This window comes from Bactrocera neohumeralis, unplaced genomic scaffold, assembly GCF_024586455.1.
Source record: "Bactrocera neohumeralis isolate Rockhampton unplaced genomic scaffold, APGP_CSIRO_Bneo_wtdbg2-racon-allhic-juicebox.fasta_v2 cluster11, whole genome shotgun sequence".
NCBI classification, from domain to species: Eukaryota; Metazoa; Arthropoda; class Insecta; order Diptera; family Tephritidae; genus Bactrocera; species Bactrocera neohumeralis.
Genome location: NW_026089624.1, coordinates 12,353,057 through 12,368,639, shown reverse-complemented (window position 1 = coordinate 12,368,639; position 15,583 = coordinate 12,353,057).

Below are 15,583 nucleotides of genomic sequence, written 5' to 3'. Positions count from 1 at the left end.
GAGCTGTGGTCCCGAAAACTGAGTGTCGTTCAATGACACTCCGCTTGTGGTTTTGCAGGACGCGTTGAATACCACACGAAATTTACCTGTTACCGCATGATGGGGTATGTAATAGCATTGCGTCGGGTCGAAGCAATCGTCCTTCACGGGATTCATGTGACCGAGTGCTATGTACTCTTGCATAAACGTGATGTATTTGTTGCGAAGCTCAGGGTCGCCAGCTAATTTTCGCTCAAGATGAAAAAACTGACGGCGCGCTGCTTGATATGAATCTCCGAACACTGGAGCATTCGGAAGAAATGGGATTTGTACACTATAGCGTCCACTCACTGTGCGACGTACAGTGTCGATGAAAATCCGGTCACAAGAGTCTACCGAGAGTTCGTCGACAGGACCATTGTCCTCAACCTGCCAGAACCTCTGCAGTAGTTTGTTCCAGTTGCTGATCGCCTATACATTTACTGACAGTTAGAGTATGCGTCAAATGATTTGGAGTGTTGACCATCGCGGGGCCAAACACAACCCAACCGAGGCGGGTACAGAGCGCGAACGGTTCGTCATGGGATCCCGCAGCAATCCCATCGGCAATTAAAGTGGGCCAAATATCTGCGCCAATAAGTAGATCAATTTTGGCAGGATGGTGATCCCAGGTAGAGGAGTCGACATTGGATACTGGTGTCATAATCGTAATCGTTGGTAGGATGTAGACTTCAAATTGCATCGAGAAAGTCTCGTCAATGAGGGATCTCAATCGCACAGTTGTGGAATCCTTCGTGTAAGAGGCTGCATTGGCGCCTACACCTTCTACTCGGATCTGCCCCGGAGTTCTACGAAGATTCAGAATTTTAAACATAGATTCACTGAGAAAGCTCACCTGAGAACCGATGTCGCATAATGCACGACATTCATAAAGCCTCCCATGGTATTCCGAAAGGAGCACCTTAGCCGTCTCAAGTAAAATGGTTCGGTCATCTTGCACAACTAATGGCTGGACCTCATCTAATTGCCATTGCTGGCGGAAATACACTTGTGGTCCGATAGAAGTGTGATTCGCCGCAGCTTCAGAATTAATTGTTGATGTAGAGCTTGGCGTTGTTACCGGAGCTGCTGATGATGGCGATACATTGGTGTCCGCTATATTTTCCACAGGTTTTGTACCCTGGACCAATTTTGCCGATTCTTTTTTAAAATGTTCGTTGAGGTTCGAGGATGGTTTTTACGGCAAGAAAAATTCAATTAATTGCCGGAAAACCCCTAACGCCCCAACGTATGGCATACCAAGGCACATGAACGAGTACTCCCAAGATGCGATGACATACGTGTGGAATTATGGATCGCTGTCAGTCAGCAAGCGATCATCACGATGTCACAGCACGACTTTTCCAACAACAGGTACGATGTTTGATGGACTTTATATGTATGTAATGTGCAGTCAGATGCTGGATGTACTCTGTTGAGTTGCAAAAACGAGGTTTGCCGCACGCACACATTCTTCTTTGGATGGTAGATGGTGGTTACAACAGATCAAATTGATGAAACCATTTCTGCGGAAGTTCCTGATGCAGAGAGAGATCCAGTATTATACGAAGTGATGAAAACCAATATGGTTTAAAGACCTTGCGGACACCACAATCCCACTTCGGGTTGTATGTCTGACAATAAATGTACGAAACACTATCCACGTGCCTTTCTTTCAAAAACACAAACTAGAAATGATGGATAGAGTGGATATCGGCGTAGCTCACCAGACGACAATGGCAGAGCATTCAATTTAGAATAGTAAATATCGAAGTTGACAATACATGGATCGTACTATATTCACCATTTTTGTCTAATTCACATTCAAAAGTCATGTCAATGTTGAACGTTGCAGTTTGGTGAAATCGATCAAATACGTTTGCAAATACGTCACCAAAGAAAGCAACATGGCGGTTATTGGCCTTGGATGAGATGAGATCAGCAAGTATCAAATGGGCCGATACGTGAATGAACGTGCAATGAAGCGTTTTGTAGGATATTTACTTACGCAATTCATGAACGTTTTCCGACTGTTATGCGTCTCGCAGTTAATTTGGAGAATGGCCATAGAGTGTGTTTCAACCCCATGAATGCATTATAGCCAATGGTAACACCGCCAGCAACAAAATTGACATTGACGAGTTTTTTCTCAACTTGAGGCAGTGATCCTTTTGCGAGAACATTGCTCTATTCGAAAATGCCTTGCTTACATGGAATGCATCTTCGAAGAAATAGTTGTGCAGAAAGCAAGGCCTACCAGTAGATTGATATCCAGGAGTGTTCTCAACTAATGCCTTAGGACGAATTTACACAATCCACCCGAAAAACGTCGATTGCTTCTACCTACGGTTGCTTATTGATAAATGTACGTGGTTCAATTTCATTTGAGTCATTGCGTACTATGAATGGTAGAGTGTGTGCAACTTTTTAAAAAGCATGCCAGCAATTACAACTGTGAGAACAAAATAATCAATGTAATCGAACGATGAACGATTCGATAGCTACTTCGCATGCCACTGAAGTGATTATTTTGACATGTCAGCCTTCAAATCCGCGTCAGTTATGGGATACGAACAAAAATTACATTGTCGAAGACATTTTACATCGTATTCACTAAGGAAAGGAAATATGCAAATTCCGGTTGATAGTTCCGGTGGTTTGATATCAATTCCACTTTCTTTTGTCAATTCACTTCAACGAAAGATGAACACGAATGTTTATCCGAACATTGGCCAAATTATCGTACCTACCACTGCTTAAGTGCACGAAATTTGAGATTTAAAGTCCAATTCCGGGAGATTTACGCTCATACAAATCGATCGATCCTCTTGACAATGAAGACGTAGCCGCGAATTTTCCATCGGAATTTCAAAATTCAAAGCAAAAGCAAATCAATCTGCGTTACATTAAAAAAAATTTAGAAAAATCGTCAAAAAATGATCTTCAACACAATATAAATTCAACTGTCTTTTCATTTCAAAACACATAATTTCACGCAGGACAGCGGCTGCGGGGTCAGCTAGTACTTAAGATGTATGTAATTAGGATTTCGGGAAAAGAGCATATGCTAGCGGTGTGCATTAAAAATATGTTGGAGTTTTGTGATATTATAAATATAACAATATTCAAAAACGGACTGAATAACTTAAGTTACATTATTTATTTCCACAATTCATAAAATTATATATATGTAAGAGTATATTAATTTTACTGTTACTACATATTATAGTTTTGAATAAGTTTTTAAGTGCACTTCGATTATAAAAATTTAAATCGAAATGATTATCTAAGATTTTATTTCTAATTTTTCATAGATACAGCACGGGATTTTAACAGTAAATGCATGATGCACTCGTTGCTTTTGAACTGGGCAATAAAAATAATGTTTACGTAATGAGTGTGTACTGTTTGCTATGCTGAGAGAGCCAAATGTTTTTTGCGTCTTTTGCATCCGTTGCTATTCAAGTTCAGCAATTGCATTGCTGTAAATAATATCACTTAATATGCACTTGCGCAGCAGGCTACTATCCTCCTATGCTGATGACATAGCATACATAAGTATGTAATAAATAGTTGAAATAGGGTGATGTACTAGAAAGTGCAAAATAAAATGATGAGAACTCGAAACACGTCACATTTGCGGATAGGATTGTCTGGCATTATTTTTAAATACAAGGTGCGTTCCAAAGTAAACTGGACCTCAAAAAAAAACAGAACAAATGGTTTTTTCGGCTTTCCTTTCATGGGCAAATGTATTTTTCTGAAAAAGAAGAAGTCGCACGGTGCCATATCAGGTGAATACGAAGAGTGGTTAATGGTTAAAATGTGATTTTTGGTCAAATAATCGGTCACAAGCGTCGATCGATGAGACGGCTCATTATCGTGCAACAGACGCCAACTTTCACCTTCGCGATATTCGGGCCGAACACGTCGAATACGGCGCACCAAACGCTTCAGAACTCCAAGGTAGAACACCGCATTGACGTTTTGGCCGGGTGGGACAAATTCTTTGTGGGCAATACCCTTGGAGTCATAAAAACAAATCAGCATTGTCTTCACTTTTGACTTCTCCATGTAAGACTTTTTGGGTTTCGGCTCGTCCGGTGCTTTCCATTCAGCACTCTTGGAAACATCTTGATTCGTCACCAGTCATAATATTGTAGAGGAAGTTTTTATCTTTTTTGACCCCTTTAATGATAATCCTTCGAATGTTGGATCCTGAGCAATTTTTGGTCGTCAGTCAATTTGTGTGGAACAAACCGTGCACACAATTTTCATAAGCTCAATTGTTCGGTCAAAATGCAATAAATCGATGTTTTGGAGATGTTCAATTAAGATTCCATGAATTTCAATGATTATTTCTGTTGATTTTTGATGAATTCAAGCACAGTTTCGATGGAATTTCCGGTGATCACGGATTTTGATTGGCCCACATGTTGATCGTCATTTATGTCCTCACGACCACTTTGAAAACGTTGAAACCACTCGTGCACTATGCTACGAGATAGGAAATCATCGCCATAAACTTGTTTCATCAATTGAAACGTTTCGGTAAAAGTTTTACCAATTTTAAAAGAAAATTTAATGTTGGCTCTTTATTCGAAGCGCATTTTCGCACTGATAACACAAACATACTGACACTTAAAACGCAATAACTTCACTTTCAATCCATGAAATGTCATGAAATTATCACTGGACAATTGATAAAGATAGCAGATTCTAACGCACCAGTCGACATATAGATGGCGCCACCAGGGGGCGTTAGATTCGAAAAGTTTACTTTGGAACGCACCTTGTAGTAATTAAATTCTTCATCGTGGCTCCACAAATTTTCTTGGGTAGGGTTTTTCGCGAAAGTGCCCCCAATGCTTGAGGATTCTTGACTCACTTCTACACTTTCGGAGAAGGTTCTCCATGAAACTCTCTTGACCTTTCATATATATACATACACTCAGTCCTTTTTTTACGCGATTATTGGTTCTGCCACTAATCGCGTAAAAATGGTTAGTTTTCCAATATTAACTGACAAATTGGTTCCGAATATAAAAAATATCGCGTATAACAAAATATACGCGCAAAAAAATATTCAAAAACAATACAATAAGTTTAAAATTTCAGACTTATGATTTATTCATTCATAACAAAATAAAAAATACAAAACAAAAATCATATATAAAAGAGAAGAAAATAGAAAATAGGTAGATTTATTGAAAAAACCGTTGAATACCGTTAAATCACTGTCATTATCCGTAGTGGAAATTATTCTTAGCCGCTTATTTTGATGGCCGGCACTGATATCACTAGAATTTGTACCAGAATAGTAAGAACTATGGATTGATGTTCTGATTGACTTAGCATCTCCGACTGAGTTTTCACCATAAATTCAGTTAATTTTGTTTGAATGCTTCTTTTTGGACCCAATAAATTCCGATGTAGTTCTTTATATCTTAACATGCAGAGACTCATTATTTTTGAAAAATTCGTGCACGTTCGGCATCAGTATCATTTGCTACAAAATAATTTTCCAATTCTGCTGCAAGCTTAAGACCTTATTATATATAATTATTATAATTCCCGAAACTGTATACCCATACACTCACACACGCATACCAATATCCACACTCTATTAGGTTACGCCGACATATTCAAAAATTATTACGCTTAAAAATATGTAAACAAGCAAAAAACGAAAAAAAGTAATCGCGTTAAAGTGAGAAATTCGCGTAAAAAAAGGAATTTGCGCTGCAAAAATAACCGCGTTAAAGTGAAATAGCGTAAAAAGAGATCGCGTAAAAAAAGGACTGAGTGTATATGCAAGTTCTGTCTTACACAGCATTCAGTCGCCGCTAGAACCGATTTTGCGAGCTCTATCGAACAGTTTCCAATTGGAAGATCTGACTGGCATAACAATCAGTAACATTGAATGAATGTGAGAAGTGATTCAAAATAATCCATTTAGAAACTTAAAAAAATGCATTATTTAATATTTATGAAAGTGTTACTCAGCGAGTTTTAAAATTTAAATATACCAATGATAAGCATAATTTTCTAAAAGAAGCAAAGATATTTACACTTCACAACGCTAAAGTTTTTCTTGTGTTGAGTATACATACAGTGGCTCACATGTTATTTCGTGTGACCATTTATTTAAACGATTTTTTTATACATTATTGTTTTTAATAAAAATCTTAAATGTAAGGTCGAAAATAAGTTATTTTACATTGCGAACGCAAACAAAAACATTGAAAATAATTTCTTCTAAAGTAGAATATATCAAACAAAAATAAAATACAATGTACAAATCGGCGCCACAGCTTGTTCTGTGTGCGAACTACAGTCATTGGCGTCAGCAAACCGATTAGTAAGAATGGGCAAATTTGAAATGAATGGTAAATTAGATTTTTATACTCTTGCAACATGTTTCTACAGAGTTTTGTTCACCGAAAATACTCAAAATAATTGAGTATAGGGATATATACTTATATATAAATGATCGGGTCGAAATCCGAGTGACAGTTTGTCTGTCTGTCCGTTTGTCAAAGCGATAACTTAAGTAAAAATTAAGATATTAAGATATCTTGATAGAACTATAAATTGGCGCAGGGGATCGCAATAGCTAAAAGCGCGATAAATTATTAATCAATAAGATCTTTCCCCGAGATGCCATCAGTAGTCCGAATTCCCATACAGCACAATTTTAAATTACATTTGATTCTTTATCCAGTACGCAAATCAAGAAGCAATTAATATAACGCGAAGAAGCTATTCACTAATATGTAGTTCCTGTAAAATATGCCCCCTTTTGACCAAAAATTGTTCATAACGAAAATGTTTAAATTCCCTCTAAAATACACTTGTCTCCTGTCCTAAATTCACAGTTTTAACAGTAGTATGGGTGCGGTCGAGATGGCAATCACGTGTTGCAAATTTTTCAAAGAATCACGTTCTACGCCAATTTTTTCCAACACTTGCAACAACACAGCCATATTTATGCCATTAATAACATAATTTAACTGATTTCATCAAACAGATCGGATTTTCAGTTGTCGCAATTCCTTCGAAATAGCTTTTTTACTATCCCATAGTTATAAAGTAATGTTCGGACTTCATAATTATTCTAAAAAAACATTTAATAGATTTGCAAAGTGAATAAATACGAAATTACAACTCTTCACCAGTAACTGCAGAAAACGGCCACAGAAGGCAAGGAAGTGGCATCAATGCTTCCATACAACGGCAAACTAGGCAGCACTCAGGGCATTCCAATAGGAGTTCCAGTATGGATAGAAGCTTGAACACCGTGGTAAATATCAAAACATTAATCCGACGATGTACAGACTTCGCCGGTAAATCTGACAATATTTACACTATTTCTAATTAGAATGTTTTGTACGTTAAAAAAGGTTGTGAGCTATGCTCCCGAGTTCAATGACGACTCAGCAAGGTTGTCGAAACTAAACAAAGAGAAAGAAATAGGTGAATTCTTAGAAGAGGCGCGTTTTAATTTGGCTACGCGAGTTATGTCGAATGGTGTTGAACTTATTATTGCCAATGATAAGAGTAAGCCATCTTCTGTTAAGATGGTAACTAAAGACTCATCACAACAACAGAAAAAGCAACATGTTCCACAGCAATTATATAGCGAGCTAAGTCAAACTCCTTTCCGTCCTATGACTTTAACGCCAAGTACTTTAAAGAATAAAATGATACTTGTAATGCCAACACAAAGTGCAAATCAGGTAAGTTTTTAAGCAAGTTGTAAATATATTTTCTTTGGCTCTAAAAATAAGGGAAGAAATATTGAGAGTACCATACGGTTGTTAATACGTTTTTTTTTGTATTCTAAGGATATCAGTCATAATAGAGTAGGTAGATAGATGACTGGATTTGATTGAAGACATATGGTAATAATCTAATGTTCCCCTTTTGTTATGATTGACCATTAGACAAAACTGAAATCACCAATACTGAAATAAATTATGACATAATTTTGTATTCCACCAAACTAAACAATAGATAGCACAGACAGCAATAAATCTAGATAAATCTTAATACACCCTGTAAATCTGACAATAATCTTCCGAGAACTAGCGGAAAGCGGCAGAATCTAGTGATATATGAACGGCTGATTCGGTCAATTTATTGTGAATGGCTATTATGCATGGCTATTGTGAATTGGCGCACATACATGGGTTTGGTCTGACATATTTCTGACATATATTTGACATAGGGAATATATGCAATTCTTGCACCATGCAAGGGTTTTGCAAGAGAATACCCCTATTGTGGTTTGGCACATAATTTCTGTGAGACATTATACATATACCAGCTATAATAATTTCCCTTCGGTTACTTTAACCGGTTTAAACTCCAACTTAAAAAACTTTATAAGAATAAAAAATCGAAACATTCATAGAATTAAAAAAATAGAAGAATATGAAACGTTATCTTCAGTTTTACTGAAGCTCTAATACCCTTCACAGGGGCATTTCTTTAGCATGTAATAGTATAAAAAGATCTTTAACGTGGCGTTGATCGATCAGTTTGTATGGCAGCTATATTCTATAGCTGTCCGATGTGATATATTCGTAGATTGTAGTGATAACTTGGACCATAACAGCTTAATGACCCTTTTGTTTACATTTTATGGGGTCAATAACCCTTACCTTATTGTTTACTTTTAGACTAGTCAATAACTTTTATTTGCATTTAGCCAAAACATCCTTAGTTAACTTTTAGTTAAATGAACAACATTTGTTTAAATTTAAGGCAATGACCATTTTGTTTACATTTTATGAGGTCAATGCCTTAAAAAATAAAAACATGTTCCTGTGAAGAAAACTTTTTATTTTACAATATATCTTCAAAAAATGTAGCACAAAATATTATCAAAAGCAGCGTTACCATCTTCAAACAAACTGTTAAACTATTTTATTTGATAGAGTATCTTTATAAAATTTGACGTGGATTCTTGCCAAAGGCATCGAGCAATATGTTATATGTAAAAAAAATATATAGCAGGCTTTATAAAACTTAATGCTTAAATGAACAACATTTGTTTAAATTTAAGGCAATGACCATTTTGTTTACATTTTATGAGGTCAATGCCTTAAAAAACAAAAACATGTTCCTGTGAAGAAAACTTTTTATTTTACAATATATCTTCAAAAAACGTAGCACAAAATATTATCAAAAGCAGCGTTACCATCTTCAAACAAACTGTTAAACTATTTTATTTGATAGAGTATCTTTATAAAATTTGACGTGGATTCTTGCCAAAGGCATCGAGCAATATGTTATATGTAAAAAAAATATATAGCAGGCTTTATAAAACCGCAATCGTTCGACTTTCTTAATATTCTATTTTGTTTGTTACAATCAAAAATGATTAATATAATATTAAATGTGATGAAATTTCCTAAGGTACAGACTTCCTCCAAACAAAGCCAATTTTTTTTATATGCTTTTTCTATCTTCTTATGCATTTTCTGCAGGAAAATGTTTATTTGCCTGCTGATTTTAAGCAGTTTGTGACGAAAACCTGCCTAACGACTTATACTTACCGCACAACATATCTTCAAAATGGGTCTACAACTGTTGAAAGCCGGGAGCAAGTTATATCTAATATAGCAACCGAAGAGCGTAACTATTTGGAGATCACACCACCTTTACCCTTGGATTTAACTTTGACGCAAGTAAGTAAAAGGTCTTTTACTGGTTCAAGATAATGGTTAATCACTACCCCACTCGAATAAAAATATGTGTAAGGTATTTAGTCACAATCGTACAATCGCGGCTTCGAAAGATATACACAAATGTTAGTGTTTTGAAATATTTTGTCTCTTATATAAGCAAGTATTTATATATTGTTATAACTGCATTTACAATACTTTTAAAACACAGTTAAATTATTTTGATTTTCAAAACCTACAGATCAAATCAATGTTTATTGTACAGGACTATTCAGAAATAACGAACACATCAATTGTCAGGTCAGTTGCTTCAATAAGTTTTGTCGTTCGATTGAGAGGGTGTTGCTACTAGCGCAATTTGTTTTGTTTTGTTGGTACACTCTTCATATGAACGTATGTGAAGTTTCATTTCAATCTGTCAATTCATTATTTGTTTACAAGCCATTTAGTGTCGCCATGTCACAGTATTTTTTAAATTGGGACGAAGGCCTAAGCAACCAGTTTCCCTTTGTTTTCTTGTCTGTCTGAAAATTTATTTACAGGTCATATTTAAATAAATAAATACAATGGAAAAAAATTAATGTCGTGCAGTGATGAAATTCTTATTTTTGGAAGGTGTAGCACCAAAAGAAATTCACGAACGAATTAAAAGTGTATAATGATTGTTCACCTACAATTGGAATAGAATAGAAAGATGGAATGGAGAATAGAAAGCAACATTTGGAGCGTTTTAAAAAGGTTTTTTTTTCTCAAATTCTTTATTTACAATCTGTCTGCGGGAGGTCTAGAATATGAAATCGTTTCAGTCGAAACGTTTCATCTGTTTCATCCAATAACGCTAAAGGGTTGGAATGATTGCTCAGCCTTTCAATGTAGTATGGCTTTATAAAGTAAAATTTTGTTTTCAAAACTTAATTCAGATTTGGGTCCAATAAGCCAGTACATTTTATTACTCTTTAGCTCTTTTCGTTTTGCCTTAACGTGATTTTTCCACGTTAATCTTCTATCAAGATGGAGGCCTAAGTACTTCAGTGTATTGCTGTTAGGAATCTCTTCATTGTTCGAAATAATATTTGGAGAGGAGTCTTTTTTCATTGTAAATGTGATATGTATAGATTTATCTGTATTAATGGCCATATTCCATTTTTTAAACCATGCCTCAGACATTCGTACCAGATCCTGAATCATTTTCGACGCCTCGATCCAAGAACTGCTTGCCGCAAGCATTGCAGTGTCAGCCGCATAGGTGGCGACTAAGACATTTTCAAGGACAGGCATATCTGAGGTATATATTGTATACAGGATCGGACCAAGAACGCTTTCCTGTGGAATTCCAGCACTAATAGGATATATTTTCGAATATTCGTCTATCACTCTTACGTAAAAGTGTCTATCTAGAATGTAGTTTTTCAGAAGAAGGAAAATCGGAGCAGGGAGCACTTTTTTTAGTTTATAAATCAACCCAATATGCCAGACTCGATCAAAAGCTTGTTGAATATCTAAAAACACTGCGGAACAGTAATCTTTACTTTCCAGCGTATTACTAATAAAACGAACAATGCGATGGCATTGTTCAGGAGTACCGTTTTTTTGACGAAATCCGAATTGATGCTGCGGAATAATGGAATTTCTCTCTAAAACTGGTAACAGTCGTTGCAAAAGGATTTTCTCAAATAATTTGGAGAAAGTTACCAGTAAGCTTATCGGTCTGTGCGACTTCAGCATGCTTTCAGGTTTGCCTGGTTTGCTGATCATAATGATTTCCGCGCACTTCCATTAAGACGGAAAGTGGTGAAGCCGTAGTATTGCATTGAATAAAAGCGTTAAAAGGTTTTGTGCTTTTTTCGTTAGCAATTTAACCACTCTTGCGTTTATTTGATCATAACCAGCGGATTTGGCATTATTGAGCATTTCTATCTGGTTACCAACCTCACATCGTCTTATAGGTCTTACAGGAAGACCCATTTGACAAGGGCTTTCAATAAAATTATTTATTTCTTTAATGACAGAAGGGCAGCTAAACTCAAATGGCTGGAAAGTGCCTTCTAAATGCTCGGCAAAAGCTTCTGCTTTGGCAAAATCGGACCTACGCCATGCTCCGTTAATATCTTTTACCGGATGGTTTCTTGTTTGGGCGTTTTATGTACTTCGTTGCTTTCCAAATAGAGTGATCGCTGGGTCGTGTACCTAGACTTTTTAAAAAGTTAGCTGTACATTCATTTTTGAAATCTGAGAGTCGTTGCTTTAGCTCTTTTGTTGCCCTGTTTAAATTTCTTTTGTCAGAGGGGTAACTACTTGTCTGCCATATCTTCCTTAACTGTTGCTTGGTCTGAACCAGTTTTCTTATGTCAGCTGAAAGGAAATCGATATACGATCTTTGGTCAAGTTGTCGCGAAGGAGTGGAGATGGCAGCTGCTTCATGGATTGAATTGGTCAAACTTTCCACAGCCTCATCCAAATCTCTACCAGATTTTAAGCAAATATTGACGTTGATATTTTCGTCCAGGCAGTGTTGAAATTTATGTATACTGGTTGTTTTAGAAATGATACTGCTCTTTTTCATATAAGTGTGCAAAAAAGTGTTATAGTGAAGAATGAGTGGAGAATGGTCCGAGCTTAAATCATTGGAATCTGTTATATGGAGGCAATTTTTAGGATTTCCATTATATACGACAAAATCTAGCAAGTCAGGAGTTTTACAAGGATCAGAAGGCCAGTATGTCGGGTTTCCTGTGGACAGTGTTGAAAATTTCTTATTGCTAATACACTTATGCAACTCTTTGCCTTTTGGGTTGGTTAGCCTGGAACCCCACCATGGATGCTTAGCGTTAAAGTCACAACCTACTAAGAATCTTGGTCCCAACGACCACGACGATGTTATGGCGAGGGGTAGATATATTGAGGATACAAGCACCTCGGAAGAGTCACATTTTATTTTTATACATGCTGCCTGAATATAATCTTTTGTGATGGGCTCTTCTACAGTATACTTCATATTTGCCTTAACCAAAATAGCAGATCCTGCATGAGCTCTGTCGTTTGGATGGTTTGCGCTTATCAGATCATAACCTCTTATCTTGAAAAAGATTTCGATGTGAAGTGGGTCTCAGAAATGAAAAATATGTCAATGGACATGGTCTTAAGAAATTGTTCTACTTCTAGTACATGATTTGAAAGGCCGTTGGCATTCCATATAGCTAGTTTTAAATTTAAGGACATAATTTTGTTATAATTAATCTCATCATTTGCATCATAGTGTTCATTAATTCGCTTTGTTTGTTAATCATTTGTTCTATCTTGGTTATTAGAGAATTTTCTTCGGCTAAGTTAATGTTAATATTATCACTAACGCTATTTATATTATTGTTGTTATTAATGAACTGAGACCGGGTAACATCTGCATATGACAAATTTGTGTTGTTGTCTTTAACTTGAGTTTTCCGTTCCCTATTATTTTTAACATTATTTCTTTTAATTAATTTTTGGTATACCGGGCATACTCTGTAATTCGCTGTGTGTATCTGTTCACAATGGACACATTTCGGTGGGGTCTCTTTCTGTTTTGAGCATTCTGCTGTCGGATGACCTAGGGCGCATTTAACACATCAATAGGTCTTTCTGCAGTAATTTTGGGTATGACCATACTCTTGGCATATGTAGCACTGAACTCATTTGTCTTTCTTACAGGCTCAATCGTAACAACCGCGTTGCACAAATGTTCAATTCCATATATTTCCTTGTTATTAGTGTCGGGATCCAAGTCTACCAAAAACATATTCAATGGTCTCTTGTCAATGCTGCTTGTAGAATTCCTAACACTTCTGACGCTATGACCAAGAATTATAAGCTCAGCTTTTATTGATGAAATGTCAGTGGAATGATGAAGCCCTTTAATGACAATCCTAAACGAACATTCTTCCTTGGTATGTATGATAGTTAACTTTAGTTGCGTTCAGTTGTTTAATTAATTTGCGGTAGCTTTCAACGTTCTTTACCATAAGCCGAACTTCATTATTTTTAACAGTTTTGTAATAGAAATCATTCATAGATATAGTTAGCTATCATGTTGTTTACCTCAGTTACATCTGGAAAGAATATTGGCGGCGGTTTTGGTATTTTTTCCTTGGCTGTAGTATTTTCATTAATGCCACAGCTGTTATTGCAGTCCATAACATTATTGTCATTGTTGTTCGTGCTAATGGCATTGTCAAGAAGACTGAATCTATTGTGGCTTGGCAAATCTTTACTTAGTTCTCTAACTCTTTTGCTGGTTTCCGAAGTTGGTGACGTTGATTCTCTAGTTCGCTTGGTGGTCACAGTTTCCCACGGAGTCCATGCTGCAGCAGCATGTATTTTTATTTTAATTAGAATTGCTAATAATTATTTAAAGTTTTTATTAATATTTACTTAATTTAATGAATGTTTGATGCTGTTTGTAATATTGTATTAGTTGCACTTTGCACTTATTTATGTAAATCAATCATATGATGTACATATATGGTTGTTAGTGTCTTAGCACTGCACTAAGCTGCACTAGCACATAGTTGTTAGTGCGTTAGCACGAATGATACTGTGTTATCAGTATTTTCTCTTACTCTCTCGTTTGTTTTTTAACGGTGATTTGCTTTGCATTGATCGCTAAGATATTCACTTGATTGAATGTTAATCAGCTTCACTTCACAGGTCTGTTCTACTCAAGAGTTGGATAGCTACTTTAAAAAGGTAAAGTATATTTTGTGCGTCGATTCATCACTATGGATGAGACTTGGGTCTATCACCACGATTATTAATCAAAACAATAGGCTAAAAAGTGGTGTGAACCTGATTGTTCGTCTTCGAAACGAGGTCGTGTCCGGAAATCGGCCAAGAAGGTTATGGCATCAGTTTTTTGGGATGCGAGAAGAATTCTGTTTATGGATTACTTGAAAACTGGTAAAATAATCTATTATGAATATTATTGCAACATTTTGGACCAGTTGAAGAACAAAAATCGTGAAAAAAGACCAGGTTTGCAGAAGAAAAAAATTATCTTTCATCAAGACAAGAGCATTTTGACAATGGCTAAAATCCATGAATTAAAGTTCGAATTGTTGGACCATTCACCGAATTCACCAGATTTGGGCCCCAGTGATTTCCATTTGTTTCCAGGACTCAAAAAATTTATGTGGCAGGCGTTTTTTATTAAATGAAGAGGTCATAACGGCTATTGAACCATATTTTGCAGACCTTCCGGATTTTCACTTCAGGGATGGGATCCACAGATTGGACGATCGTTGGAGCAAGTATATTAATCTTCAGAGAGATTATACTGAATAATAAAACAAATTTATAAGATCACAATGATTGTATATCAGTAGTAAAAGTTTATATTTAAAGAATTCATTAACCGTCGTTCCCTTCGTTGAAATATGATAATACATTTAATTTTTGGGTTTATATTTTCGTCAATCCCTTCCACTTGTTCATCAACCTCAATTTGAAAGGCAAGCCTTTTGAAACGACAAAGGGGATCCAAGCAGCATGCACCTTGGCTTTCAAGGCTATTCCTTTCGTGACGCATTCAATGTTTGGAAATCACGCAGGCAGTGCTGCATCGACGCATAAGGAGCCTATTTTGAAAGTTTTTAAAGAATTGTAACGTTTAGTTCCATAGAAATTCCACTTTATAATTCACGGCTTCGTCTTCATTGTCAAAACAATTGATCGATTTGTATGAGCGCAAACCTCCCGGAATTTGACTTTGAATCTTTCAGTTTAAGTAATTAAGATTGGTATTTTTGGAAGTTAAAATTGCGCGTGCTCTCAAGCAATCGTTGTTACGATAACTTAGTCAATATTAGGATAAACATTCGTGATAAGTTTTATTGACAAAA